Source organism: Plectropomus leopardus, chromosome 2, assembly GCF_026936395.1.
Source record: "Plectropomus leopardus strain MGB_pleo_1.0 chromosome 2, ASM2693639v1, whole genome shotgun sequence".
In the NCBI taxonomy this organism is placed as follows: Eukaryota; Metazoa; Chordata; class Actinopteri; order Perciformes; family Serranidae; genus Plectropomus; species Plectropomus leopardus.
Window position 1 is genome coordinate 37,080,193 of NC_142177.1, and position 27,786 is coordinate 37,107,978.

At 39.6% G+C, this 27,786-nt stretch overlaps 2 long non-coding RNA genes across 2 annotated transcripts in view; one reads left to right on the forward strand and one right to left on the reverse strand.

Annotated features, from left to right (window-relative positions):
- Window positions 1–27,786, forward strand: part of LOC148190280 (uncharacterized) — a 62,229-nt gene that overhangs the window by 31,703 nt on the left and 2,740 nt on the right. Inside the window, exon 3 of the long non-coding RNA XR_015775374.1 lies at window positions 4,086–4,246. This is a non-coding gene — a long non-coding RNA (uncharacterized LOC148190280). The remainder of the gene's footprint in view (window positions 1–4,085; window positions 4,247–27,786) is intronic.
- LOC148190281 (uncharacterized) lies at window positions 14,704–27,372 on the reverse strand. The gene is made up of 3 exons (XR_015775369.1): window positions 27,121–27,372; window positions 16,106–16,426; window positions 14,704–15,227 (listed from the first exon to the last, which is right to left on the reverse strand). It is a non-coding gene; the product is annotated as an uncharacterized LOC148190281 (long non-coding RNA).

Below are 27,786 nucleotides of genomic sequence, written 5' to 3' on the forward strand. Positions count from 1 at the left end.
TAGTAAAGGGTGACAAGGAAGTTATAGCAAAAGTAGTAAATATTATCAAAAAAGTAGAGACAAATGTCCAAAAAACTATATGTATTATTCTCTTCATTTTATTTGAAAAACTTTTTTTAGCACTTTCTTGAGGATTTTTTTTTGGTTTGTTTGTTTTTTAACGTTACTTTTCTTATTCTTTTTTTGCATGTTTTTACTTTTTACTGATTTCTTGCTCATATTTGGGCCATTTTTGTTAAGTTCCTTGTCACCTTCTTCCCATGTCTCTTAAGGTTAAAAAGGGTTAACAAGATAAAACTGAATAAAGTTGCTATAGGAGACGATCCCATGTCAGCATTGTCCACTGTCAGGTCATATTTCAGTGCGTGTGAACGTCAGTTTGTCTTCGGCTCACTTTCAGTGACAGCAGCAGTGCAGGCAGCTTTCTAGCACCGCTCCGAGGAATGTGTGGATGGAAAGTAAAGCTGCCGGAATTGAACCCACGGCATTCTCGACTAGATTTTTCTCCGCCACCGCACAAAGAGCACAACAAGCATCCAGCGCTCAGTGACACACAGTGGGGAGTGGCAGGTGGGGTGGAGGGGGCAGCAGATTTATGGCCAGCTTTTCCTCCGTCATTCCTCCCTCTGGCAGCTATTAACACCGTCCACCAACAGGCAGCATGTCTCTGATTGATCTATAACAACACTGGAGGGTAACATGAGCCGACAACATTCTTCAAAACAGAGATCAAGTTATAGTCATGTTAATGTGACTTACTCGCTTTATTTCATTCTTAACTGACATCCTCTCTGACTCAGCTGCACATTTTTGTCCGTCCAGTGAAATCAAAACATGTTTTAAGAAGACATTGTAATTCTTTCATATCCCCAAAATCCATACGTAATTCCTGGATCCTTCAAACAGAAACTTAATGGCTTCTCAGTTTCTTTCATGTTGATATTTTTATCAAGGGGTCAAAACAATGTAGTTATTTCAAGAGACACGATTTCAGAATTTCAGAGTTCATAAAATTTTGAGAAAACACACAAAAAAAACCATTTGAAATTAAAACATTTAAACAAGATACGCTCACAGCGGAGCATCATCCATTGTTATGGGTTTTTGGTTACGGCACATGGATGATTGTATCTTCCACAATGTTTCAAATGTAAACCCACAAGAATTTTCCAAAACATGTGGTCATGCAGCCCAGGAGGTCATATGTTTGACACAGTGGGTGCATTTTTCTGCTTGTTTGTCAGCAGGATTACAGAAAAACCACCGTCACAATTTTCATGAAAGTAAGAGGCCAAGAAAAAGCCCATTAAGTTTTGGGATGGATCTGAATCTCGGAATGGATACATAAAGTATTTTTGGCTTTGTAGTATACGACAGTCTGGACCAACTGCATAAGACTCTCACCTCGGACGTCACAGCCTGATCTCATTCTGAAGTCGTAAGATACCGCCGCTTTCGCAGTGGTTTTGGAGAAAGATCCCGACGCCAAAACACTTTTCACCTCCTTCCGATAAGCCAGCACATTCTCACTCCGAACACGTCAAATACGTTCGCCGGTGCTGGTGGACGGCCAGACGGCACCTGTAGCAGCAGCATCACACACAGACAGTTGAGAACGCGCTTGAACGAAACCTGTCTTGTTCACATGATACGCCGCTGGACGGCTTTGGGTTGAAACGCTGCCAGTAACAACATAATATAAGGAGCATGAGGCCGCCTATAGGGCAAGTGGGAGGGGCGGTGGATCGATCCAACAAACCCTGGACTTTAAATGCAGGAGTCCCGTGTTCACTTCCAGTCTTTTTTTCTGTCTAATTCTAACCATTCGTGCCACGTGCGTTAGGCATTAGTTACTTTGTGCTTTTGTTGTCTAAATATAACCATGTGCAGCCTAATCCCACCGTGTGCATTTGTTTACATCATGGTAGCGCCATCCCGGAGCGTAAACAGCAGATGCAGAAGGATACCTAGAGCGTAATATGTAGATGCAGAAGTCCAATGCAGAGCGTCAATATGTAACGACCTGGGATGAGATATTTTTTATTTTAAATATTTATTTTTTATTTATTTCAGTCAAATTTCTGTGCTGATGATACCATCCTGTATGCCAGACTCTTTTAATTAATTCTCAGCTTGTTCCAAACAAAAGCCAAAAAATATGTATTTTTGCCAAATACCATAGTGCCACATTTGATGCATTACTCAAGACAACAGTCAGACTGTTGTGACTGATAAAGTCTGTCAGCCATCACTGACATCCAGAGAGCGTCTGCATATCTGTGTTTTCATTAAGAGGGCCACGCTATCTAAGTTATCGTGACCTCGAAACTGAAGGCCTAGACCCTCTGAGAGATCATCAACAGAAATTACTTGATAAGAGGGTGTTTATTCGTTTGTTTTTGTCTTTTTGCATTCCACTCCTGTGCTCGTCTTTCCTGCATAACACAACTGTATCGTGACCTCGACAGAAGTGTAGGTTTCATCTCGATTGCAAGTCTGGGCAACGAGAACAGCGACCTTTCACCGAGCTTTGCCTCCCAATTTCACTGGTTTCCTTACTGTAATATTCATTCCTTTCTTTCAACACTTTCATCCAACCGCACCCGACTGATCCAGATAACACCGTTTAGTATTTCCCTCCTTCCTCCCTTATTTCCTTCCCTTCCTGTCTCCTCCCTCCTCATCTGGCTCCCTAACCAACCTCCTTTCCAGACCTTTTGCTTGGTCTCGTCTGCCATCACCTCTCTCTGTCCTCGTTATTTGTACTTAAACAATCCTCTGTCTGTTCTTCTGTCCTTCTTTTGGGTTGTATTGTAAATTGGGAAAGTGACTTATATTGTATTGGGTTGTATATAAAATTTGGGATTTTTTTTTTTTTACATAGAATTGGACTGTATATTTAAAATGTGAGTATCTTTTTCTATTTACATGGCATTGGGTTGTATATACAAATTATATATATATTCTTTTTTTGTTTATTGCACTTGGTCATAAGGCTTGTTTGCTTTTTCATAATAATGATAATAATACATTTTATTTATAAAGCACTTTTAAAGAAACTCAAAGACACTGTACAAAAGTAAAAAAAAGTGAAATAACAAACAAATTCGCAAAAAACAAACTGACGACCTACAAAAAAAGTACACTGAAAATGGACACATTAAAAGCCTGTATAAAAGGTGAGTTTTAAGGAAGGATTGAACATGTTTTATATGTTTGAAATTAACCGATTCATCCTTTTCCTTCTCTGGAATGAGAAGAAATACAAAAATGTTTCGATATTGCACAGCTGCTTTTCTGGAAACCACCACATGATGCAGGAGTGACACGTAACACTGAAACTATTTCAAGCAGTTCTTCTTTTTTGAAGTTTTTTCTCATTTTATTCCAGTGTCATCTTTAGCCAGTGATTCCAAGTATGTTTTAATTTATTCCACCTATAATGACATTTAATGGCAACTCCAAGGTCATGCCAGGTAAAAGTGTCAAGGCTATAATGCAAAAACTCAATTTTTACCCCTAGAAATAATTATTTACCAAAAACTTGAATTTATTTAAACATTTTATAGATACAAAAGCGTAATTTACATATCTTTGAGAGACGTGTCTGTACTCTGTTATAACATTGAATGAACAAAGATAATGCATCAAGAATCCAAACCTTAAATTTAATAACATAAAAATTTTTACACACACTAGCTTTGTGTGTGATTGTTCTCTTGTAAAATTTAAATGAAAAAGCTGTGAATCCGATGCATTTCAATGGTGTCACATGGTGACTCTTTTGTCACAAAAGCTCCTATTTGAACTGAAGCTGCTTCAATAAAAAGTAACAGACGTAGCAGGAAGTACTTTAGGATCAGAGGCTGCAGGAATCCACTCTTTACTCTGTAAAGTGAAAGTGTAAAAGTGTGTTTCAGTGGGTTTCACCAGATACAAGAGCCCACAGTTTTTGGAGCTCTGCTCTATATAAGTGTCTCTAAATACAGTGTATGTACAAAACAAACGGACCAGATTATTTAACCAGTAATATATATTTTTTTAAAAATGAAGCAGTTTCACATTAAAACATCTCTGTTTTTCAGATGTGCTTGTCGCAGAGGGGCTTCCAGCTACGGTGGCAAATACGAAAAGACAAATGGTGCTATCTAGAGCTAAATCAGAGTTAAATCTGTCTGGTCCAGGCTAACGTTGAAACGTGGAGGTACATCGTGACGATCTCTGTGGACCAGGACCTGCTCCTACGGTAAGGAAGACATTATTCTTAATTTCAGATGATTATCCACCAAAAAACCATAGTAAATATGTTATATTCCACTTCTGTCACTGTATCGCCCTAAATCCTACACATTGGACTTTTAAGTAGAGAAGACAGTGTGAGGGACCTGACAACACTTGTTATTGAGGGTGTTTTCACTTCAAATCTGTGAGGCGGGGTTAAAAAAAAACTGTTGCATTTTGTTTTGGAATCAATTCAGAGCCAGGACTGCCCGAAAACAGGGGCCCTCTGTCTAGTTTCAAACCACAGGATTTGTGATAAAACTACTATTAATCCATCCACTGCAGAATGTTAAAGTGACCTCTCAGTCTGTTTAAGCAATGCATAACATCTGTCTATGCAAGATCACTGTGTAACCATGGTGACGGGTATGTGAGTAACCATGTGAGTGCAGGTTTTTTTCTGAAAAAAAAAAAAATTGAAAATGAGTTCAGCCAGAAGTGCGTTGAGTCTGTTTCTTACTCTGTGTATTTTAGAAGTTCCTCATTACAGAATGAGGTAAACAACCACATAGTAACAGTTCTCATTTGCCAAAATTAAAGTTTTTTTTATTTAAATTTGTCCTTGCTAAAAGAAAAGTCAGATTTGTGACGTGTCCTTAAATGGCAGAATTGTTCACATCTGTATTCTTATAATAGCCGAATTTACACTGTCTGTTCAAAGAGGGAGTAACATGCTGTTATGCCACCTCGCCATTCTTTATATAACGTACGATTGCAAAAATGGGGGACAGAGTGGTTTCATTTCTGAGCCGGGAGCAGAGGTAGTAACAGCATCGTAATGAGGTCTCACTGTGCGAGATTTAAAAAGCAGCTGTTAGCATAGCTAGTCCAAAGACGAAGAATGGCAGCGGTAAAGTCTGCAAACTGAGAAAACAATGAGATTCAGGAGCTCCTTACTCTCAGAGCAGACGATGAGCTCAGCCACCGTATAACAGAGCCAGAAAACGATTGTTGTGGACACATAAATGCTTTTGTGTGACCGTGTAAAAGGAGGGACAGGTTGTTTATAAAGTGATGTCAATGTGTGTGTTATATGTCACGCTAGACGCAGACGCTCGTGTGTTAAATGTCACACCTGTCGTGCCTCTTTTGATCGTAGGATGTTGCGGTACAGTGTATAATCACACACTGGAGCAGAATGATGCCGTCATTGTTTGGTTCTGTGTAAAAGTGAAGGGGCGGTATAAAGGGGGGACTTCGTTGCTGCCCTATAGTGCAACCGCTGTGTAAAAGCAGCTAATGATGAGTCCCATTGTTCTCATAAATTGCCAGTTGATCCTATATTGTATAGTGTTGGTAAACGCCCTGCCAGTCCACATTAAAGGGTATGAGGTTTCAGGGCGGTGCGCTCACACAGGTCGGAAGTGGAGGTAACAAACTACAGATAACTACCTGAAAAAAAATTTGAAATTTGATCTCAAATCTTGGTAAGAAAATGATTACCAAACACAGAAGAGACGTCACTCTCTGCAAACAGATCTGTGCCTGGAGGATGAGTAAATAGTGTGATCAAACACTATTATTATATTATTCCCAATCAACATAATTCAAATTCAGTAAAGTGTTAGTTTAGTGTTTATTTTATGGGATGATTATGCTTTAAAAAAACAATGAAAATATCTTATAAACCACAAAATTAGTAACGTAAATGCTATAATACATCTGTAGAGAGTAACCAGTAATTTTTACACAAACAAGTCAGAAATCAATGTGCATCATGTTTTTCTCTCTATTTGTGGGCTCGTCCACACTTTTTCCACACTGACATTGTGTTTGCAGACTTGCTTTAAGTGCAGAGTGCAGATTATTGGCTGATGGCTCTTTATTTTGTCTTACTGTTGTAGATGTGTGTTTTCTTCTGGCGCAGCTTACAGTGTGTGAGTGATTACATATTGTGTCATTGTGACTTTTTTCTCTCCACATATAAACTGATATGCAGCTTAATCAGTATTGCCTACATTTGGTGTGTGTGTGTAAATTTTATGCACATGCATTTTGTTTGCTGCTGCCGTCTGTCTTTTTGTGTGTGCTATTTTTGGGCTGCGTTTCATATTGGGCTGTGATAGACCTACTTTTCGTCTTGCGTGATCTAAACTTGTCTTAGTCTTGCTCTCCACAATGTGGTTTGATACTTAGGAATTTGTTGCTTAATCAAGCCTTGAGACATTTCATCTTTGAACAAAAGAGAATCTGATTGTAATTGGTTGTCATACTGGTATTGATGTGTCCCACCCCCTTTTTGTTAGAAGGGAGTTCATTTTTGCTTACAAATAAAACTGTTTGTGGCATCATTTATATGTTCATTCTATGATAGAGCCATGGTTTATTTAGAGAAGCTGTAACACAGTAATACTGGACTTACAGCCTTAAAATCCTAGAAATGAAGAAACATCCTAAAATTTCCTAAAATCCTAGAAATGTTCTAAAAACCTAGAAATGTCTGAAAATCCTGGAAATATGCTTAAATCTTAGATATGGCCTGAAAACTAGAAATGTCCTAGACACGTCCTAAGTCCTAAAAATGTCCTAAAATCCTGGAATCATCCTTAAAAAAAATCTGAGAATCTGTTTTACAATCCTAGAAACATGCTAAAATCCTAGAAATGTCCTAAAAAAACAGAAACGTCCTAAAATCCTTGAAACATGTATAAAGCTGCTGTAACTGGCCCCTGGCCTTCTGCCGTTTTCTAGAAATGCCCCCCAAGCAAAGCGAGTTGAGTATCCCTGCTGTTACATATTTGTTTCGTTTAATATTCCAGAATGTACGTAGATTATGTTCCTAACTTCAAATAAATCTCAAATGGGAAAACAGCGGTGAACGTTAAAGTCTTTGTGAAATAATGGGTTTAAAGAAGAAACTTAAGAACAGCCACAAATTAGGCCAAATGCCTGTAATATTTTATGTCAAAATGCAGCTATTGTGTTTCCCGTTTCACCTGTATGTCACTTTTTGTGATATGTTAGGTTCAGTTGCTCTTCCTTATGTCCTCACGAGCTCTTTGAGAACACCAGAGGAGATAAATAAACCCATAATGCAGCCTGATCTGCAATGACACATGTTCTGCTTAGTGAGGGCCAAAATACAGAAGTGAAAGCACAGCATTATTGTCTACAGTTATACTTTTACAGTTACAGTTTCATTCAACATCATTCTTATATAAACAATTTATGAAATGTTCCATGCAGCCTCCTCGGCCCTGCTGTCCTCTCTGTAAATCTGCAGACTCACGAACACCTCGTGTCTTCCTGTCTCTGGTGTCACACTCCTGTGTGCGGCTGTCTCTCTCGTCCTGTCCCTCGTCTATCTATAGCTGAAGGCGATGCTCCGGCTGTGACTCCGTCTCTATTAATGGGGCTGAGAGCCGAGCTGTCAGGAGGACTTGAGAGCTTACACACACAGATATACTGGTCAAACTGGTCATTCTGGCTGTCATTCACAGGGGAGGGGGAACCTCCATACGAAGCAAACTCAAACTGAGTGACTCTGTGTTAAACTTGGAACAAACCGATGGAGTTTATTTGGACTTCACACCGTTCTTTTCATGACATATGTTGGGCTGCTTTAGCTTAATTTTCTATTCATTTCTTAAACACTCATTTTATACTCACTTCATGTTAGGGATGTCACAAGTAGCCGTTCTTCTGTGTCAAGTCGATGCCAAAATTCTCAAAGCGTGACCATATTTGGTTTTCTCCAGTACTGTAGATGTAATTTTTGTTGAGCTGACGGGGCAGTAAGTCCCGTTTCTACCTTTCTATGAATTTAAATAAAATGTTATTTATTATTACTTTTAAAGGGTTTTGAATTTGGTATCGAGAATCGTGGACTTGGTATCAGTTACTATATTTCTGGCACCATTACATGTGTACTTCATTTCTTAGGTGGGCTTATATTATAAATTTTCAAGTGAGGATACACAGAAAAGCCATTATTTAACATGTTTAGGGACACATGAAATGCTATTTGAAAAAAATCTGTGTGTTTAACTTAACTCTTAGCTATATAATACTAATTATATACTAATGTTACAGTATGCCTATGCATTGTTTCGAAGTATATATACATATATATATATATATGTTTTTATGATTGTATCATGTTTGGAATTATGGCATTGGGATGATTCAATTAATTGTTTCATAAGGCAAATTTTCAGAAATGTTTCCAGTTTCCCAATGTAATTGGTAGACATTGCAATTTGTTTAAAAAAAAAAAGGAAAAAAAAGGCATGACATGATATTGCGTGTGAACAAACATATTACATACGACATTATATAATCGGCCACTGAGGGTTAAAAAAGTGCACAAGCATGTTTTTCTTCAGCAGCTTATGTGACACATCGGGATAAACAATGGTTGAGATAAACACAAGAATTGCAACCCAGTCATCATGGTTGGATTAACCTGTTTGAGGGCCCTCAGGCAGAAGACGACAGCCTCCTCCCCCCTCCCCTTGCTCTCTTAATGGCACAGCAGCTTCATTAATTTCCCACAGACCCATAAACCGACCAGCTGCATTAATACCACCAAGGTTTTATCTGTCAATTACTTTGATTCATTTGATTAATATATACATACAGCAAACACATCAGTACCACAATAGGACTGTAAGAATCAAGTAAATACGAGTACAGCAAACCGACCACAATAAACCTGACAACATAAACATTAAACAGGTTATTTTGTATTTCCTGTTGGAATGTTTGTTAATGCAGCAGCTTACAGGAAGTAAACAGAGACCAACGCTATAAACTGCAATAAAATGCTCTATATCCCTAATACAAATAAATGTGATTATGAAAAAGAAAATAAACAACAAAAAACATAGCTGATCAGGATAAATAGATTGACATTTATTTAAAATCTAAAAAAAATATCAGCATTCATTTTCAAAGTGGATTTTTTATCACAGGGCCCCTCTACAAGACAGTACCTCAAAACAAGAATAAATGACCTGAAAACAACTAACACACAGTGAATCTGGAGGTAAAACGGCTGAAGGGCCTTCAGGGCTCGAGGCAGTCGTCTTGTTTAAAGAAAATGCACAGGCAGCAGATACAGAAAAAACACGACTAAGAACACAAAAACTTGAATTGCTTTGCTTGGGGGCCATTTTTGCAAAATGACAGGAGGCCAGGGGCCAGTCACAGCAGCCCCGTACATGTTTCTAGGATTGTAGGACATTTCTCTGATTTTAGGATGTTTCTAGGATTTTGACACAGGATTTTAGGATATTTCTCAGATTTTAGGACATTCCTGGGATTTTTTTGAAACGTTTTTTTGACTTTAAGACATTTCTCTGACTTTTTTGAGAATTTTTAATAACTATTTTCTCAATAATGATGCATTATTTCACCCTGCAACCTATTTGCTGTCCCTGTGTGTGTAACAAGCACAGTGTACACGCTTTTTGCACCCTTTCAATAGCAGGAAAACACCGTACCATCTGACTTAAAAATGGCAATACATCAACAATGCACCCGTCCACACCTCATTTTAAGATCACCTTACCCATGAGTGCACACATGAGCTTGCTGTGAAAATGACAACTGCACTGGTCTGGAACTAGTAACGACAGTTGTGCTGTTTGGCCTAATCTGGCCTAATATCTTCACTGAACTTCAATCAACTTAAATTAGATTATTTTGTCATAGTTACACCTCTTGGCTTCAAGTGTTTGACTACACAGTTTGGAAAGATGAGAGACGATTACAGACACGAAGCAAAGCGTTCTAACGGCAGCAGGATAATCAACAACACTGCGCTCTGCCTCTCATCCCATCTGTGCGTCAGCGTTATCCAGGCTGGGAGCCTGGGGATCTTGTCTGTCAGGAGTACTATGCAGGGTCTCCCTGGGCTCCGAAGATGTCTTGTTTCCATGCCAACCATCTGTTAACTCATACCCTTCAGCTGGCCCTCACACTCCTCCGTCCTGAAAAATCACATCTGATCTGATGGAGACGTCCCTCTCAAAAGAGTCTCAGAGGGTTCCCCATTCGGGTGTGTGTGTGAGTGTGTGATATCACTGTTGTGAAGCTAAATTCAGTTCACATCTTGCCGTAATTTGTGTTGTTGACAATTACAGCTGATCTTTTGGCTCCAGTCATAGCTGCTTCTTTGCCCAACAAGAAAGTTATGAAGCAGTACATGTAAATAAAAAAGCAAAAAGACTTAAACTCGCTTAAACTGGTATAAAAATCAAATAGCCAGCATAATGCCTGGTCATTATAACAGTGATACTAAAGGGTTCATGGGCCAAATCTGGCCCCTGATAGGTTGCCGGATGCTTGTTGTTGGATGTTTGTTGGAAGTCTTGGATGTTTGTTGGCGTCCTGGCGTTGGTTGCCATGTGTTTTTTTTACCTAAACATAACCAGTGTGCAGCGTAGTCCCAACATGTGCATTCGTTAACATCACGGTAGCGGTATCCCAAAGTATAAACAGCAGACGCAAAAGGATACCTAGAGTGTAATATATAGACATGGCAGTCCACTGCAAAGCGGCAACATGTGACAACTTGGGATGAGAATCAAGGTCAGGATGTGTAGATGGTTAAACCATTTGCTGCCTTCCTCTGCTCCTCGGAAATATCGTATGTACAAGTGGGAAATTTCAAGGATACCCAGGCTGTGACGTTTGTGTGATGTTTCAGGGCAGCAGAAATTGCGGAAAGTATTGACACAATGTGAACAGCCCATTTTTGTTGCAATTACCTCTGCAACACCTTAAGCTCTTTTTCACTAAGACAATAGGAGCATAAAAGTAGCTAGCTTAGCAAATATTAGCTAATTATAATGTTATTACTGCTAATAAACAAATTAAAATGTCAACTGCATACCTGATGCACATTCTATGTGCTTTGTTCTGCCGCTGAGGCGCAAAACAGCTCTGTGGTAAAACATCAGCCACCAAAAAAAACAGCCTTTTTACTGCTAGTGTCCAGGTTTGTTGCTTTTTCTGAATAGAGCACTTGAATGCGAATATGTCATAATTACGCCTGCACAACTGGGAAGTATAGTATTTCCGAGGAGCACGTGAAGGCAGCAGTTCCACAACAATAAACCTTTGATTACCTGAACCACCCAGAACCATAGACAATTATGAGGCAGCAGCCATGAGCAGCCTACATTTCAGAGCACAATGTGAAGGACCTGATGAGATCTCATTTCAGTTGAGTTGTACCTGGTATAATTCCATGTTTCCAATAAACGCATGAACGGTAAAACGGTTGGTGGATAAATATCCGCTCGACACTCAGTGATGAGTCAAAAAAAGAGCTGGTTTTATTTGTTGGACTGCAGCTTAGCCGGCGTCTAACTTAGATGGCACACAGTTGACCATGCCCTCGACCTTCTGATGACAAAATCAGCTCATATACTACATCACTATATGATACAAAACGTATAAATGTAACATATTTGTAGTTTGCAGAAACACATGAGGCCGACATTGTCTTCTGGCGAATAAGCGGCAGCAGGAAGCATGACACAAGCCAAAAACTTGCATTTATTTATGTATTTGCCCTGTCTATGAATTGGCCATTAACATCACTGGGGTTGAAAGGTCACGTCCCTCGTGGTAGGCTTTTATCAAAACAACTGAAGGGTGCACTTGATCTGCTTGGATAAAAGCATCCACCAAATAGCATTCAGAGTGAAATAAATGCTTCTGTAAGAGAGTGAGGAAAGCTTCCAGGAAGACTGAGCGGGAAGACATTAGACAACATTACCAGTTAACTGTCTGTCAATACCAGGCTGGGCATGACGTCTCTCTCAGTATGCAATAACAGGAAGAAGGGTGCTGTGCTCTCACTGTTTGATACAGTATGTGTGCTTCAGTGTGTGTGTGTATGTGTGCGTGCGTGCGTGGGTGCATGCGTGTGCGTGCGTGCGCATGCGTGCGTGTGCATGCGTGTGCGTGCGTGCGCGTGCGTGCGTGTGCATGCGTGTTCGTGCGTGCGCATGCATGCGTGTGCATGCGTGTGTACACGCATCCCAATCTCACAGTGTTAATCCTTCTAACTGTCTGTTTACTTTCTGCACAATGTATTCTCACTCTGTGTGTGGAGTGGATGTTTATCTCTCTGTTACATGAGAAAATGGATCATTTGTTGCACTTTTAATCTCCATCTGGCATTTTAACAATCTGTATACATTTAACATTCACTACTGCTTTCTGTGTGTTTCAAAATAGATATGATGCAAACTGTAAAATGCAAGCTGGATTCTGTTAGATCTAGATATAAAGCTGACTATGAGCATGTGTAGTCTGAAAGGGGTCAGTTGTAGTGATTTGCAGAGCCCCCCCCCCCAAAAAAAAAAAATGGCAACATGCAATATGGCATTGCATGTAGTTTTTCATGTGGAATATCCGTGGTCAAAATTTGTATGATACGTTACCTAGGTGCCATCTAATTACATGTATATGAGCTTTTCCAGCGGCTTTTGTGCCAGGAAACGTGGGGCTTTTTTAGAAACCAATCACTGCTTTCCCTGCCGCTGTCATGCGGCAAATGATGGGTGGTTTTTAGGGACCTCTTTTCCAGCTGCTTTTGTTGCCAATGATGGATATTTTTTAGGGACCCTGTGCCGCTTTTAGAGCAGCTTTTGTGCTGTGGATGATGGGTGTTTTTTAATGGCCTGTCTTTTGTAGTGGTTCTTTTGCCATGATTTTTTCCTAACCATAACCATGTTGTTTTGTGCCTAACACATAGGCACGTGGAGGTGCAGAGAGGTGTGCTCTCTCTACCTTAGGCTTTCCACGCAGGCACGAGGTAGGGCAGAGAGGTCCCAGAACAGAGTCATACCACCAAATATGGATAAATATGGAAAAATAGTTTTCTTAAACTAAAGTCATCCTGACTGATTCCTTCATGGTATACCTGCTGACTCCTCCCATTTAGGCTTCTTTGCTGCTAAACTCTCTGAGCAAAGCCTCTTTCTAGTGCTAATTTGCACAGCCTTTCTTTAGCAATAATGCATTCTTGTGATTCGGTTGTGTGAATTCATTCCTTGTTTTTCAACTCTGAGTCAGACATAACCACATTTAGGCAGGAAGCTTGATTCACTCCCCTCTCCACATACTTAAAATATCAGGTCAGTTTACTCCCTGATTCCCATCTGTTGTTTTCTCTGGGTCATGGGTAAAAATATATTGAGGCTAAAAGAAAAAAAATGACTTGGATCTTAAACATCCGTCCTGACACTTTTCTAAACTACCTGCAGAGGAGGGTGAAGAAGTTTACTTTGCAGTGTTTCTGTTGAGGGCTGACTCTAAACAAATCTATTCCAATTTCCTCAAACCTCAGCTCATCAACATGGATTTGTCTTTTTTTCTGAAATGCTCATACTGGTGACAAATTTATTCACATTTTTCATTGGATTACATTTTTGCTTCCCTCAATAGCAGCATTTCTACTTCGAGATCCATCCACAGGTCGGATCTGGGCGAGCCTCCCAGCTGATAATTCCCTGGAAAAAGTCCAATCACTAAATTATCGCCCTCCTTTGTGCCTGTCGGAAAATGCCCATAATGCACCATTGGCGCCAGTTGCTCCCTCTTGTGAACTTCAAAGAGGTCATGACACCCTGCGTCCGTCCCTTCAGCAACTCAGGACTGAAACTGATTGGCTTTGGCTGCCGCATTTAATTAAGACATAAACCATGACTTGCCTGTTTCCCACCTGCCTGTAGCTCCTGACGTTGAATAAAAACAGATGGAAGAAAATAAAAAGGGAAAAGAAAGGTAAACGGGTGAGGGAGAAAATTAGTGTCAGTAGGGATGTAAGCAGACAGATGCGGAGGTGAGTAGGGGACGATGAGACGTGGACGTTGAAAAATTTGTGTGGCAAAAACATTTTTTATTTTGTATATAAGCTGAACTATTCATTTAAGCAAAAATCACTCAGCATATTAGCTAAATATCCTGGTCTATGGTTTATAAGAAAGGGGAGAGACATGGACGTTAGGAAAAGGTGGAGCTAAAGTAAAGTATGAGGTGAAGGAGGGGATTACAGCCAGTTTAACCTGTTTGTGCCACACGGGACAAATATTTGCCGTTGGGCCCCTGCTGCCTCCAGGTTGACATTAAGTCCAGCGCACATACACACACTCTGCTGTAGGTAACATCTTTTTTTACTAGAAAACCACCTGACTCAGACTATCTGTGTGTCACTTACTGTAGTTTATGGTTGTGTGATAAAACACAACTTCTTTTTTCTAGGAAACTACACCATGTGAGCTAAATATAATCTAAAAAACTAAGTTGTTTAAAACTACATTTTGACACAGCTCTCCTCTACAAGACAGGGCCACAGATTACATAACTTAATGTAGGATGCAGTTCATATTGTATTTCAGCTGTGCAAATTACAATCAAACAAAAGTAACTGACCCACAGTGAACCTGGGGCTGCTGGGTAGGAATCTGTGATTTCAATACCGGTTATTATTTAGAATACAACAAACTTAAAATTAAATGTTTGCAATCATTCTGTGTTTTTTTAAAAAATAAGAGAAAAAAAACCAGCAAGACACCACAGTGATACATGGATGAGTCAAAAATAAACACGTAAAACATTTCCTCTTGTCCCTTCAGGTCCACTTATCTAAATTTAAAAAATACAAAAAATAATGGGGAAAAAAAATGTAATATTATTAATAATAATGAAGAGGCGAGAAAGTTTTGTTCCCTCCCTGGCTGTTGACCCAATAATCATTTATTTAAACAAATAGAACAAATTAAAAAAGAGAATTTTATCTCGAAAGAAAAGAGTCATTGCTCGTCCACCTTCTTGCATGTGCTGTCGTCTGCCCTCCGTGGTGTTGGTGTGTGTTAAACTCCCATGAGACTGCTGTTCTTCTGTTCTCATTCTGTAGTCGTCAAAATACAGCCGCTTTTGCAGTACTTTCAGCGTAAGATCCCAACGCCAAAAGCCACCTTTCCTGTCTTAAATACGCAAATAACATCAAAACAATTCTCATGTGTCTGAGACATCCTGTCACAACTTTCACAGCTGTTAATTAGTGTGAAAGAAAAAAATCCCTTGAAAAAAATCCCATAACATTATTTTCAGTGACTGATTGCCTTGAATACGCACAATTAAAGGTTTTTATTTTAATAGCTCGCTCATTTATTATTACATAAAACCATCAATATTGCCAACCAATTGATGTAAATGCACAGATTTCAAGGTTGTGAATTTGCTAGCTTGCTCATTTATGAATATATTGACAAAAGTTACCATGTGTCTGTGACATCCCTTCACAACTTTAACAGCCATTTGTTTGCAGAAAAGAGCCCTCAGAAAATCCCTTAACATTATTATCAGTGCACTCTTGCCTTAAATACACACACTTAAAGGTTGTGGTTTTAAAAGCTTGCTCATTTGAATGAATATATTTACATTAAACCACTTCCTGTATGTCTTGAACATCCTATCACAACTTGCACAGCTGTTAGTTTTAAAAACCCTCAGTAAATCTCTTAACGTTATTATCAGTGATCAAATGTCATAAATACACATACCTCAAGGTTGTGATTTCAACTTGCTCATTCATGAATATTTTGACATCAAACCAATTCTCTTGTGTCTGTGACATCCTGTCATAACTTTCACAGCTGTTACTTTATGTAAAAGAGCCCTCAGAAAATCCCTTAACATCATTATCTGCGACCTTTTGCCTTAAATACACATAATTAAAGGCTGTGATTTCAATATCTTGCCTAACTGTCTCTGTATATAAAAAAATGTGAAAAGTTGTCACAGCCACAAAAACTTTATTCTGATGATCATGTGGTTAAAAAAAATGAATTATTCCCCTAACCTTAAAAAATAATCCATAAGGAATGTGTACTTGGACAAATTCGATTGGCCAACCCGGCTGGATGATGTTGCACTTTGGCAGAAGTTGAGCCAGGCAGCTTTTTTGCTTCATCACTCTGTGTTTTTTTACAGAAGCTCTCAAGTGTGAGCACAGTGGGCTCATTGAAATGAATGAGAGAGGTGAGTTTTTGATACATAATGTCAGTCAGGACATGGCCTCATGGTCAAGTAGTGGGAGAAGCAGGAGGAGGCGAGCAGTCAAGCGAAGGGACCCAACAACCAGGAGGTGAGCCGGGATAAACACATTCCACAGTGTTTATTCCTGAGAGAGAGAACGAGAGGTGAAATGGGGAAAAAGACTAAGAGAATATTTAGGTGGAAAAACAACATAATTGTTGACAGAAAGCAAAAGAGAAAATGTTTTTATTTGTAAAAGAGGTAATAGGGAAGGGAAGAGATGAGGGAGAGCAGAGGAGAAAATAAGAATATTTACGTGAAAATGAATAGGGAGAGACAAAAAAGGGGGCCATTTTAACCATAATGAGCCAATATTTCACTTAAGTTTGAATGACAAGTGTGTGTGCGGTTTTTAGTGAGACAGAATGTGTTTGAGAATGCGATTATCCCTTAAATCAAGCGATGACGAGATTTGACGTCTGTTTCTAAGGAGAAAAAAATCATTGACTTAGAGCGTTTAATGAGCGGGTAGCAGAGCAGGAGCTCAGCCAACCGGATAATGCTTCGTTAAGGAGACGCTGATTGGCCTGTCGGCTAAATCCCCCACCAGACGCACGACAATAATGAGGTCTTTTGTTGAGTAACAAGCAAGGAATCATAAAGACACATAGGGCGGACATTTCTGCAAATACGACAGAAATTATGAGAAAAATTATTCATCAACATACTTTCCCTTCAGATCACATTTGTATGTAAGTCGGGGGATTTGGTTTGTTTCATTGCAACGTTATTTAGAAGGAAGTCTCAAAGCTAAGCAGAAATACTGTGCACTGTTACAAAACACAGAATCTAAATGTGATTGTGGAATGAGTGCTTTATGATCTGAGGTTACGTCAAAACTATATTTCTACCTTTTGGGAAACATTTTGTCTCTTGTCAAGCGTTAGATCGCATGTTTGAAATCACTTTCATGTCAAGCACACTCTCATCCCCTGTTGTCACATATCATGCTTCAGGTATCCTTCTGCATCTGCCGTTGACGCCGCTATCACGATATCAACACAAGCCCACGGTGGGATTACGCTGCACGTAATTAGATTATGGCAACAATAGCACATGGCAACAAATGAAGCAACGTCAACAAATGCACATGCTGGAAAGAATAGTTAAGTTTTGGCAAAAAAGGCAGAATGATATGATGCCAGTCAGCTGGACGGCACCTGTCCCGGTGCTGTGATCTGCTGAATGCTGTCAGCTTAAAACGCTGAAGCTATTGTTTGTTGACAATGTTCACATTATTAAACTTAGTATTTGCAGTAGTCACTACTCAAAACGTATGATAATATAAACTTGTTTAATTTGTTCAGAATGTCAAGATGAGAAAAACCTGACTTAAGACAGTCAGTGCGGAGTTTTATGACCACCTTACACCACGATCGATCGAGATCACAAAGGCGTGCACCAACTGCAGGAAAAAAAATATAATGACCAAAAATTTTAAATTAAAAAATTGCTAAATTATTTTCTTTAAAATTACCAAAATAAATTAAAGACAAAAAAATTGCCAAATTTTCTTTGACCAAACTGTTTGTGAAAAAAAATTACCTACTTTTTTTCTTTGAAAATCACCAAAACCTTTTAAAGGAAAAAAAAATGTCCTTTTTTTTTTAATTGACGGTCCCACCCCAGTGCTTAGAAAAATATTTGGCATGTCTTCCCGTCTTGCACCAGCCCCTCTCCATCATAAATAATGAACAGTCCCTGAGTTATATATAAATATTCAGTTCAAATCCTGTTCTGAATTTATTATTTACTTTAAATTTATATTTAAAAAAAGCTATCATATAGTAACAAAGTAAAAAGTTTAGATTGTCGTTTCAGAGAATGTAAAATATGCCTCAAAGTCATGAAAATTTTTTGGTAAAAATGTTAATGAACCCTTTGTTTGTCTGTTTTAAATTTAACATGTTACTCACCTGGTTGAATCGTTACCTACCCTCAATACATGTCTAGAAAATGAACAATTGAATGTTTCATGCATGAGCGGACTAACTGTCTGGAGATCACACTGTCTTCCCGAGAGCTCTCCGAAACACAGCCTCTGCCATGGTAACAGATAGACATGCTGCCTTACGCTCAGCAGCTATGATTATTTCCATGGCAACATTATCAAAAGTTGCATGGCAACAATCACAAGCATGCCAGCCAGATCTGAAAGGCACCTCTCCTATCCTTCTTTTATCATTTTTATTCTCTGCAGAGAGAATGATAATGCCGTGGGTTAACATCTCATGTCCCAGATCATTTTCTTATATTGCCTCTTTAGTGTTATAGCAGAAGCTCATTTGACTGCAAAAAACTTAATGTAAAAGCTTGATTGATTCATTTATTTGCATGTGAAAGTGATACAGTGAATAGCACCCAGAGTTGAGGCTGCATTCTAATGAAGCCATATTTTAACCTTAAGATTGAAATGATGTTTCCAATAAGGCATGAAGATTATGTGGAAATCTCCTGGGACACATTTACTGCAAGTTCAACTCTGCTGCAGTGTTGAATTTAGATCATAAAACACAGCGCAGCAGCAATATCATGACAGGACATCCTGCCCCTTTTTGTTTGATCAACCATAAAACCGTCTCATGCACCGCTGCCAGCCGCACTTCTCGCCACGCTTCAGTTTAGTTCCCAACAGTTCAGTGTCCTCATTATCAGCTCACATGACTGTGCTTGATGTTCACTCACTGAATGACTATATACACATTTCGGAATTGAGAAAGGTTATTTTTCACAGTCTGAATTTAAAATTTGATTCTCTGCCTGAACCCAATTGGGCCTGAACCAGCTGAGTTTGGCCGGACGCCAGGGATGACGTTTTTCCGTCGACCGATGCAAAGGTTTCCTCGTCATAAAGCCTTACACATTCTGTTGAGCAAAATAATCTTTACAAATGAACACTACTGTGATGATTTTTGAAACCTAGTTGCGATTGCCAGAAGTAAAAAGCTAATGTTAGGGCAAATGAATTATGCTACCGTCGCATAACTCCACCAGAGGTCCTAGCCATGCTACATCTAAAATAGAAATGTCCTCAAATCCTACACACGTACGGGGCTGCTGCAGCTATATATATATATATGCCTATAGTTATTTTTTTTTTCTGTGTCATGTCATTTCTGGCCCATCCCACATTGGATTACAAAACACCATCACAATACAAAGCGTGTGATATTTTCCAGTTTTACAGATATCAGCAAAAGTTGGTGCTCAAAATAAATTAAGTTACAACATAATGTATGATTTATAGTCTTGCAAAAATGAAATGTACAGTGAAAAATTAATCTTACAAATCTACAGTTTATCTTGGTAAAGAGCCTGTTTTCTCACCTCCCATGCTTTCTCCAGATATTGAGCTAATGTAAATGTTTCAGACATAAATAACCTTCTTAATCCCTGTGCATCATCCATATATACCAAATCAATAACTGTTTTTATGTTACCGAACAAAAAAGTTCCCCATAAAACTGCACCAAACAAGTAAACACGTTACTGGTAATAAATGGAAAAAAAAAACGTAGTATGGTCCTTTAAATAATCCCGATGTCATGAGGTAGCTGTCTGACCTCTCAGAGCTGCATGAAACCACGCATGAATGGAGAAAGAGAAACAGGCTGACTAATGAGGATTGGGTGCTAAATTGTGGGGAGAGAGATGGATTTAACTCCATAGCGGATCAAGGCTCCAACCTTTTAACAATGTCAAGAGGTTGTACTAAGCAAAGATAGATGTATTGTTATGAAGACAATACAGCTATCTATGTATTGCATTTGCTTTGATTAAGTCGTCTAAAATTGCAGATATAATATGATCACCATCGCTGCAAAATCACATCTTCTCCCCATTTACTGTGATCTGCCTGATACATCAGTGAGTAGAAATAGTGTCTTTTGTCCCCTAATGAAACAGAGTGAATAAAAACATCTTCACTCAACACTCGTCTAATTATAAAACACTTTTTTTCTGCTCAGAGACTAAGCGACCCTCCTTTGCTTGTAATACTGGTGTTTACTAGGAAGTGGTGCATTTATTTCGGTTTAATCCTTCTCCCTGGCCGGCCGGAGCGGTCAGATGACAGGCGCTAATCTCTGGCCTGCCTGCCTGACTGACTGCCTGCCCGCTAATGTGGGATTAAACCCGAGCACGCCTCCATCACATAGCCGGCTCTCAACCCAACAAGTGGGCTCAGCGGAGATGATGACTCTGGTGAACTGAAGCTGGCAGATGATGAGCTGCGTCACATCTTTCTCACCACTTTCATTCTCTTTAATGCCGGCGTTACACCAAACAACCTTTTCACTGTCAGACAGATTTCTAATGTTGGAATTAAATCATGAGTTACCCTAAATCAGGGATACTCAACTTTTGTGTTCGGGGGCCACGTTTGCAAAATGACAGGGGGTCACGGGCCAGTCGCAGCAGCCCAATACATGTTTTTAGGATTTCTGGACATTTTATGCATTTTAAGTCATTTCGAGGATTTAGGATTAAGGTTTTTTGTAGGATTTTAGGGCATTTCTCTGATTTAAGGATATTTCTTGGACTTTTAGGCATTTATCAGACTTTAGGATGTTACTAGGATTTCAGGACATTTCTAGGATGTTAGGACGTTTCCAGGGTTTTGGGACATTTGTAGGATATAGGATGTTTCTAGGATTTTAAAACATCTCTATGATTTTAGGATGTTTCTAGGATTTTAGGATGTTTCTATGATTTTAGGATATTTTCTAGTATTTTAGTACATTTCTAAGATTTTGGGACATTTTGAAATTTTTTTATATTTTTCTCATGAGTGGTGCATTATTTTATCCACCCACAACCCATCCACAGTCCTTGTATGTGTAACAAGCAGAGTGTACACACTTTATGAATTTGCTATGTGGTCACATGTTACTATCTGAACAATGCACCCTTTCAATAGCAGGAAAATACTGCACCATTCTGACTTTACACCAGGTTTTTGTCAGTCAGTCATCACTTTCTGCTGCCTCAAAATAGAAAAACACCAACAATGCCCCCGTCCACACCTCATTTTAAGACCAAAATGCTCATGGGTGCACAGATGAGCGTGAGTACTTACACAACACAACATATTTTTCCATCAATCTCTGGAGAGTGCTTGGCGTGATGGTTATGCCCTGCATCATGGGGTTGAATTCCCAGAACCCTTATGGAGTCACAAATGCTGTCTTGGCTTTGTTAGCTTCGTCAACCTCAATCTGGTAATAACCAGACTTGAAGTCGAGCACAGTGAACCAAATGGATGCTGTTAGCGCTGCAAAAGTCTTCCAGACCTGCGAGAGCATGGGCACCCTTCATCGTTTGCAGGTTGAGCCTCCGATAGTCAATGCACAAGCAAACAATGGGAGAGCAATACAGGGATTCAGACTCTCTTATCACACCTGCATCAAGCAACTCTTGAAGATGTTTTCACATCACATCACCTAATCATCTTGAGGGTGTTTGGGCCTGGTGGGGTGATTAAAGGGAGTCTCATTTCTGGGGTTTAATATTACGCTGCACCTTGTTCGTGTATCTGAAATCCATGTCATGGTGCAAGAAGACTTCAGGCATTGCATTCAGCTTTTTTGTGATATGCTCTTTCCACTCCTGTGGTACTGGAGAATTTCCAAAGTTAAAGGTCAAGTCTGGTTTTGAGTTTTTTTCTGAATGAGCTGATCGATTGCACCATTTTTGCAATAGGATTCTGTGGAAATCTCAGACTTGGAGAACAACACAGGTAGTTTGAATTGTGATATCCTCTTCTGATTCTTTTTTTTAAATATATATATATATATATATATATATATATATATATATATATATATATATATATATATCATAACAGGCACTTTGCGCTGTGCATTAATAGGAAGTGTGATCATGCAACTTTTTTCACAAAGACCACCAGGCAGTGATGACTAAGTGGGGTATCCTACAATGACCCATTTGTCTGCAGAGGGGTTTGGGATGTTGGCTGACCCTAAACAACAGTGTGGCCTGCAGGAATGACAGCAGGAGTCTTCCCTCCCATTTTGACTAAACCTAGTTGCCATTTCTGTTCTGTGCGTTCAGTACTGCCCTGTGACCATAACGACATGGTTGGTGGTTTGGAGTCCTAATGTCTGCATACCCGTCATACAGGGCATCTAGTGTGTTTGTTACTATCAACACTTATGGTTGGGTATCAGGGTGTACATCTGGGTCAACAAGAGCGAGCGTAGGTTTTTCAGTGTCAGTTTCAAGAAAGTCTTTGGGGAATTTGCCAGCGATCACTGTGTCACATAGACAGGGGGCAGATTGCCCAGCTGCACGTTCAACCTGTAAAAGGTCATTGAAGGATTTGACCTGATAAGTTCTGTCTTTACGATGGAACTGTAGTCACTTGAGAACCAGTATCCGACAACAGCTGTGCATTTCAATACTGCTAGCCCCTTAGGCAGTTTACAGACTGGTGGTGTATTCATGTAGGACAGTTTGAGATTAGCATGCTGTTTGTGCTTTTTTGAAGTAGCCTGCGATTGCTACAGTCCCCGTTTGTCCCAGGGAAACAGGGAAAGTTCCTAGTTTAACTTCTGAGCTGCAGGGTTCTCCATTCCCCACTTTCTTTGCTTTTCTTTCAACAATTTCCTTTTCTATGCAACTAAAACTGGGTTTGGTTCACCATCGCAATAGAGTTTGATGTGCCCATTTTCACAGCACAGGAAGCAGTACTATAGTTTTGGTTGGCACTGAGTCCTAACTGGACGCGAGCATCAGACATAGTGCCGCATTGCGTTACATCGTACACTTGCTGTTCACACTCAATCCGTTAAAATAAAACTCCATCACATCATGTAAACAAACCACTCAAGGATCAGCGGTGCACGCAGAGACATAACCTCTGCAAAGATGTATGAATACTTATTTCCTCATTATTCATATTCATAAAAGTACTATTATGGGTAAATTAAAGATATCATTGCTGTATCTTCCACACCACAGCAGCATGCGGACGGGCGGCGTCACTTGAAAACATGGCCATCAGAAACTCTCTTGTCCACGTGATACCCTGCTGGATGGCAGGCTTTCATACTCTGTTTTGACAGGAAATACTTGACATTATAGAAGTGAGATGCTCTTGAAATACAGCTTCATTAGGAGTTGAAGCCACCTGTCTTCTTTCTCACTTTTTGTCTCTCTTTCCTCTGGGAATTAACACACTTGTTTTCTCTTCTTTCTCCTCTCACTGTTCCTAGCTGTCCCACCATCTCTTTCTCATTTAACTCACTTCAGCGAGACACAAAAGAATCATTCATGTGGAAACAAAGCAAACAGGTGAAGTTAAACAAAGAAGAGTGGCAGGATCCAGCTGTTTCACACAGCCTTGCATCTATTCTCTCTCTCTCTGCCTCTTTCAGGAAGTCTACCATCTAGATGTTTGTCTCTTTTCCTGTCATGTGACCTCCTGTCCAACGGCACTAACAGCGGCTGTGCAAACATAACACCTCCGCTCCTGGTGTTACAGCCTGCAATCTGCACATCTTGGGTGTTGACTTGTGTTTGTAAGATCGAAAGAGAGGCTGAAAGAAAACACAATATATAGAAAACATTTAATTATCTTGTTTCTGCACTACACTACAACATCGGATGAATTATGGCATTGCATTACTTACATGAATATTTTTGCTGAGAGCTGTTTCTTCTAACTTTCTTTTTTCTTTCTCTCTGGTCCTAAAATAACAATCTACCATTTAAATAAATAAACTATTGAATATCAAACACTTACCGTGTGTAGACAGGAAATGTGACTTAGAAAAAAGTTTTTTGCTGTTTTCAGCAGGATAGACACCAATAAAAACCCATTATTTCAGTGTATAAGAGAGTTCATAGAAGCATCCACAGTGGCAAAATCCATCACTCTGAAGTTTGTCTCACTGTGTTCCCAATACCAGTCCGTTCTTATCCCGAAGTCATCAAGTACTGTCTCTTTTGCAGCGCTTTCAGCATAAGATCTCGACGCCAAAAAACACCTTTTCCATCTGCATGATAAGCCGCTGGACAGCGTCAGCTGAGAATACAGCCAGAGGGAACTTTTTACTGTGTTATTATACGCTGCAAGATTACACCTATCGTGGAAGCATGATGTGTGGAAGGATGGCATCAGGTTGAAATGATAACAACATAATATAAGGAGCATGAAGGTCCATATAGGGCAGGTGGAAGGAGAGGTGGATGGATCAAACAAACCTTTTCTTGAAACTGACATTGATATACCTATGCTCGCTCTTGTTGACCCAGATGTGCACTCTGATACCCAATCATAAGTACTGATAGTAACAAACACACTAGGTGCCCTGTATGACAGGTGTGCAGAGATTAGGACTCCAAACCACCTGCTGTCATTCCTGCAGGCCTCGGTACATTTACATGCACAGTGTAGTTTAGCTGCGGTTATAGCTTGATTAGGCCGTTTAATTGGACTACTGTCTTTGTCCCAGCATACAAGCACTTGGAGAGAATTGATTTATTGACGTAAGTATGTCCAATTTCACCATGGATGGTGGTGACATGTCCGCTTTCAGCAAGTTGCTTTGGTCCTGTATCATTTTTACAGTCTGATATAGGCTGCATCACAATCATTACTGTTTCTTAACAATAACTTCAGGATAGAAAATCGCCGCATCACATACATATAGTCAAACAGCACTAAGCAAACTCTGCATTTGCTGATTAGTTTTAAGCCACCTGAAAAAAATCAATATCAGTTTAAGTGTATGCTATATTTGGAATATTTTCACCATTTTACCTTGCTGTAAAACAGCCCTTACCAACAGGTATTTGAAGCCGTTACATCAAAAACACCAGACTCCACTGAGGAAAACTGTCATTTTACTCCACCGAATGGTGGAGTGTCTGGTCTACTGCTGCCTCCACCAGCTATTGTGTGAGGTAAAATGGAGCAAATATTCAAATTATAGTTTACACTAAAACATTTTTATCTGGCTAAAATATGTTTTGCAGCAGCCCCGTCCACAGCAGTACATTGCTTAGATTCTGTGCCAGTGTTGTGGGACTGTACTTCATGTATCAGCGGATGGGTGTGGCTGGGGTGTGACTTTTTTATTCGAAATAAATATAAAAGACTACCTTTTAAAATTGTATTTCCCTCACCTAAGCCAAAATTATAAACATAAGTCCTTCCTCAGTGCATAATTCTTTTTAAAAATACTCAACCTGTTTTGCAGCACTACTTCCCCCTCATGGGTGAAAAACAGTCCCGATCCCTAACAACCAATAGGGAGCATGCGCAGAACGCTTAGTCCAGTTAAAGTTCGAGGTGTGCACATGATGGAGGTAACTGAATTCCAATTACGCTTTACATTTGCGTCACACAGCCTATTTTGATGAGGAAGCCATCATCTGCGTCAGCTTCTCGGCTATGCGGCCTATGACACGATCACTGTGTAAAAAGCGCCTCAGTTTTGTAGCTTTAGACACTGACTCTATCAGCAATAACAATGTACTCAACAGCATGACATCTGGCAATGTGGAAACATCACAAAATAGGTCAAACTGGGCAACAAACTCAATCGCTCAGATAATACAGGTTGTAAAATGGAGGGGGCATCAGGTCAGCCAGTTTATCTAAACCACTCAAGCTGGAGGTCAAACTGAAAGTGAGCACACTTGCAGTGTTACAATTAATCCCTCTTTGCACAGGAAAACTATTAAGAATTATGATGACAGCAAAACTGCAAATATTTGAAGAAGTCTGTAAATGGTGGTGGATGTTAATGGAGAATTAAGGTAATCTTTTTCTTACTGTTGACCTTTGCTTTCTTTTCTTAACAACTATGATCATGTGATTGATCTTGTGTTTGTCTCCATATGTGACGTACTTTTAGTGATGTTATTAAAACCGAACGTTCTGCTGTAATAAAAGACTCTGCATGGTTCAGACTATTTACATACAGCATGGCCACACTCACAGATAACCAAGCCTTCTACCCGCATGTCAAACAAAAAAACAAACCATAAACCATCTCGAGACGGATCTGAGTTGACTCCTTCAGGAATTAATAGATGTGTGGTGGCTGCTCGCGCTGATGCAGGTCTAAGGCTAACAAGCAGAGCTAGCTGCTAACAGCAACCATCAAACTCCAAAAATACATTCAACAGCTCCACCATCTAAAGTCAGAAACACACTGAGACTTATTTACTGCTGAATCAAAGCTCAAAACTCATGCTGACAGCTGATGCTACTCCAGTGTGAGTGTTTTGCAGGCTAGCTAAACATCTTGGCACTGACTATTTACTGGCATTTATCAACCTGTTGATGCTCATAATGCTCATATGGTCTGATAGCCCAACACAGACACTTTAGTCCCATCTCATTTTTTGGCTTGTCAACGTCTAGTCTTCATTATGGAAAAAGGTTGACAGCCATTTGTCATCATAGTCTTCGTTAATGAATAGTCAGTATGTTTACATGCAGAGTTAAGTCAAGTCATGGTTATAGCTTGATTAGGCCATTTTATTGGACTACTGTCCTTGTCCCAGTTGTCAAGCACCGTGGGAGACAGGATTTATTGACAGAAGCATGTCTGACTGCCACAGTAGGTGGCGATATGCCCCCTTTCAGCTAGTTGCTGTTGGACCTTCTTCCAGTTGATCTATTACATCTACCAAACAAGTTAGCAAGCAGTAAACGGGCTGCATGTTGATTCCCTTTTGCTGCCACAGCATAAACTGTGTCTCCTTGTCTGTCCAAAAATGTGTGGTTCTTGCTCTAGCACTTACCATGTTGGTACCATTGTTTTGTTTTCTTACTTTCTTCTTCTTCTTTTGTCTTTCCCGGGGCTTCTTCTACGAATTTTTGCTGTTCAACTCCTGGGTCAAAGCGCGGCGCAGGGACTATGGAGCATGCGCAGAATGTCTAGGCCAGTTCAAGTTCAGTTGAGGCATATACATGAAAGCATAAATGGACCCCCAACTGCATTATCTTGGTGTATAAGTCTGACACCCAGAAATTTAACTTAGTACAACTTCAGTCTGACTAACATGTATTTTAAAAGTAGTTTTAGTCAGACTAACTAATTAATACAGCTTTTTCTAAAATGTAAGCATACTTGACTGGTTGAAATCAACCTACTTGTCTGTGCCAACAGGATCTGATAGCAGACATGTTTTCCTGCTGTCAAATGAGCCAATAAAAAGGGATAAGAATTAGACTTATCCAGGGAAGGAGCATGTAGTGGAGATTTCCATTCAGAAAACACAGGACATCTCCAATGGGAGGAGCTACAACAGGAAGTTACTGATTAATCGAAAATGGTTATAAAACTTGATATGATTTACATCAATGCAGTGTCACTTAAGGACTCACCTGGGTCTCAAAAAACATTATTCACTCTAAGTTTTTCCCCTTTCTCCCCATAGTCATGAAAAGCCATGTCTTGAGCTAAA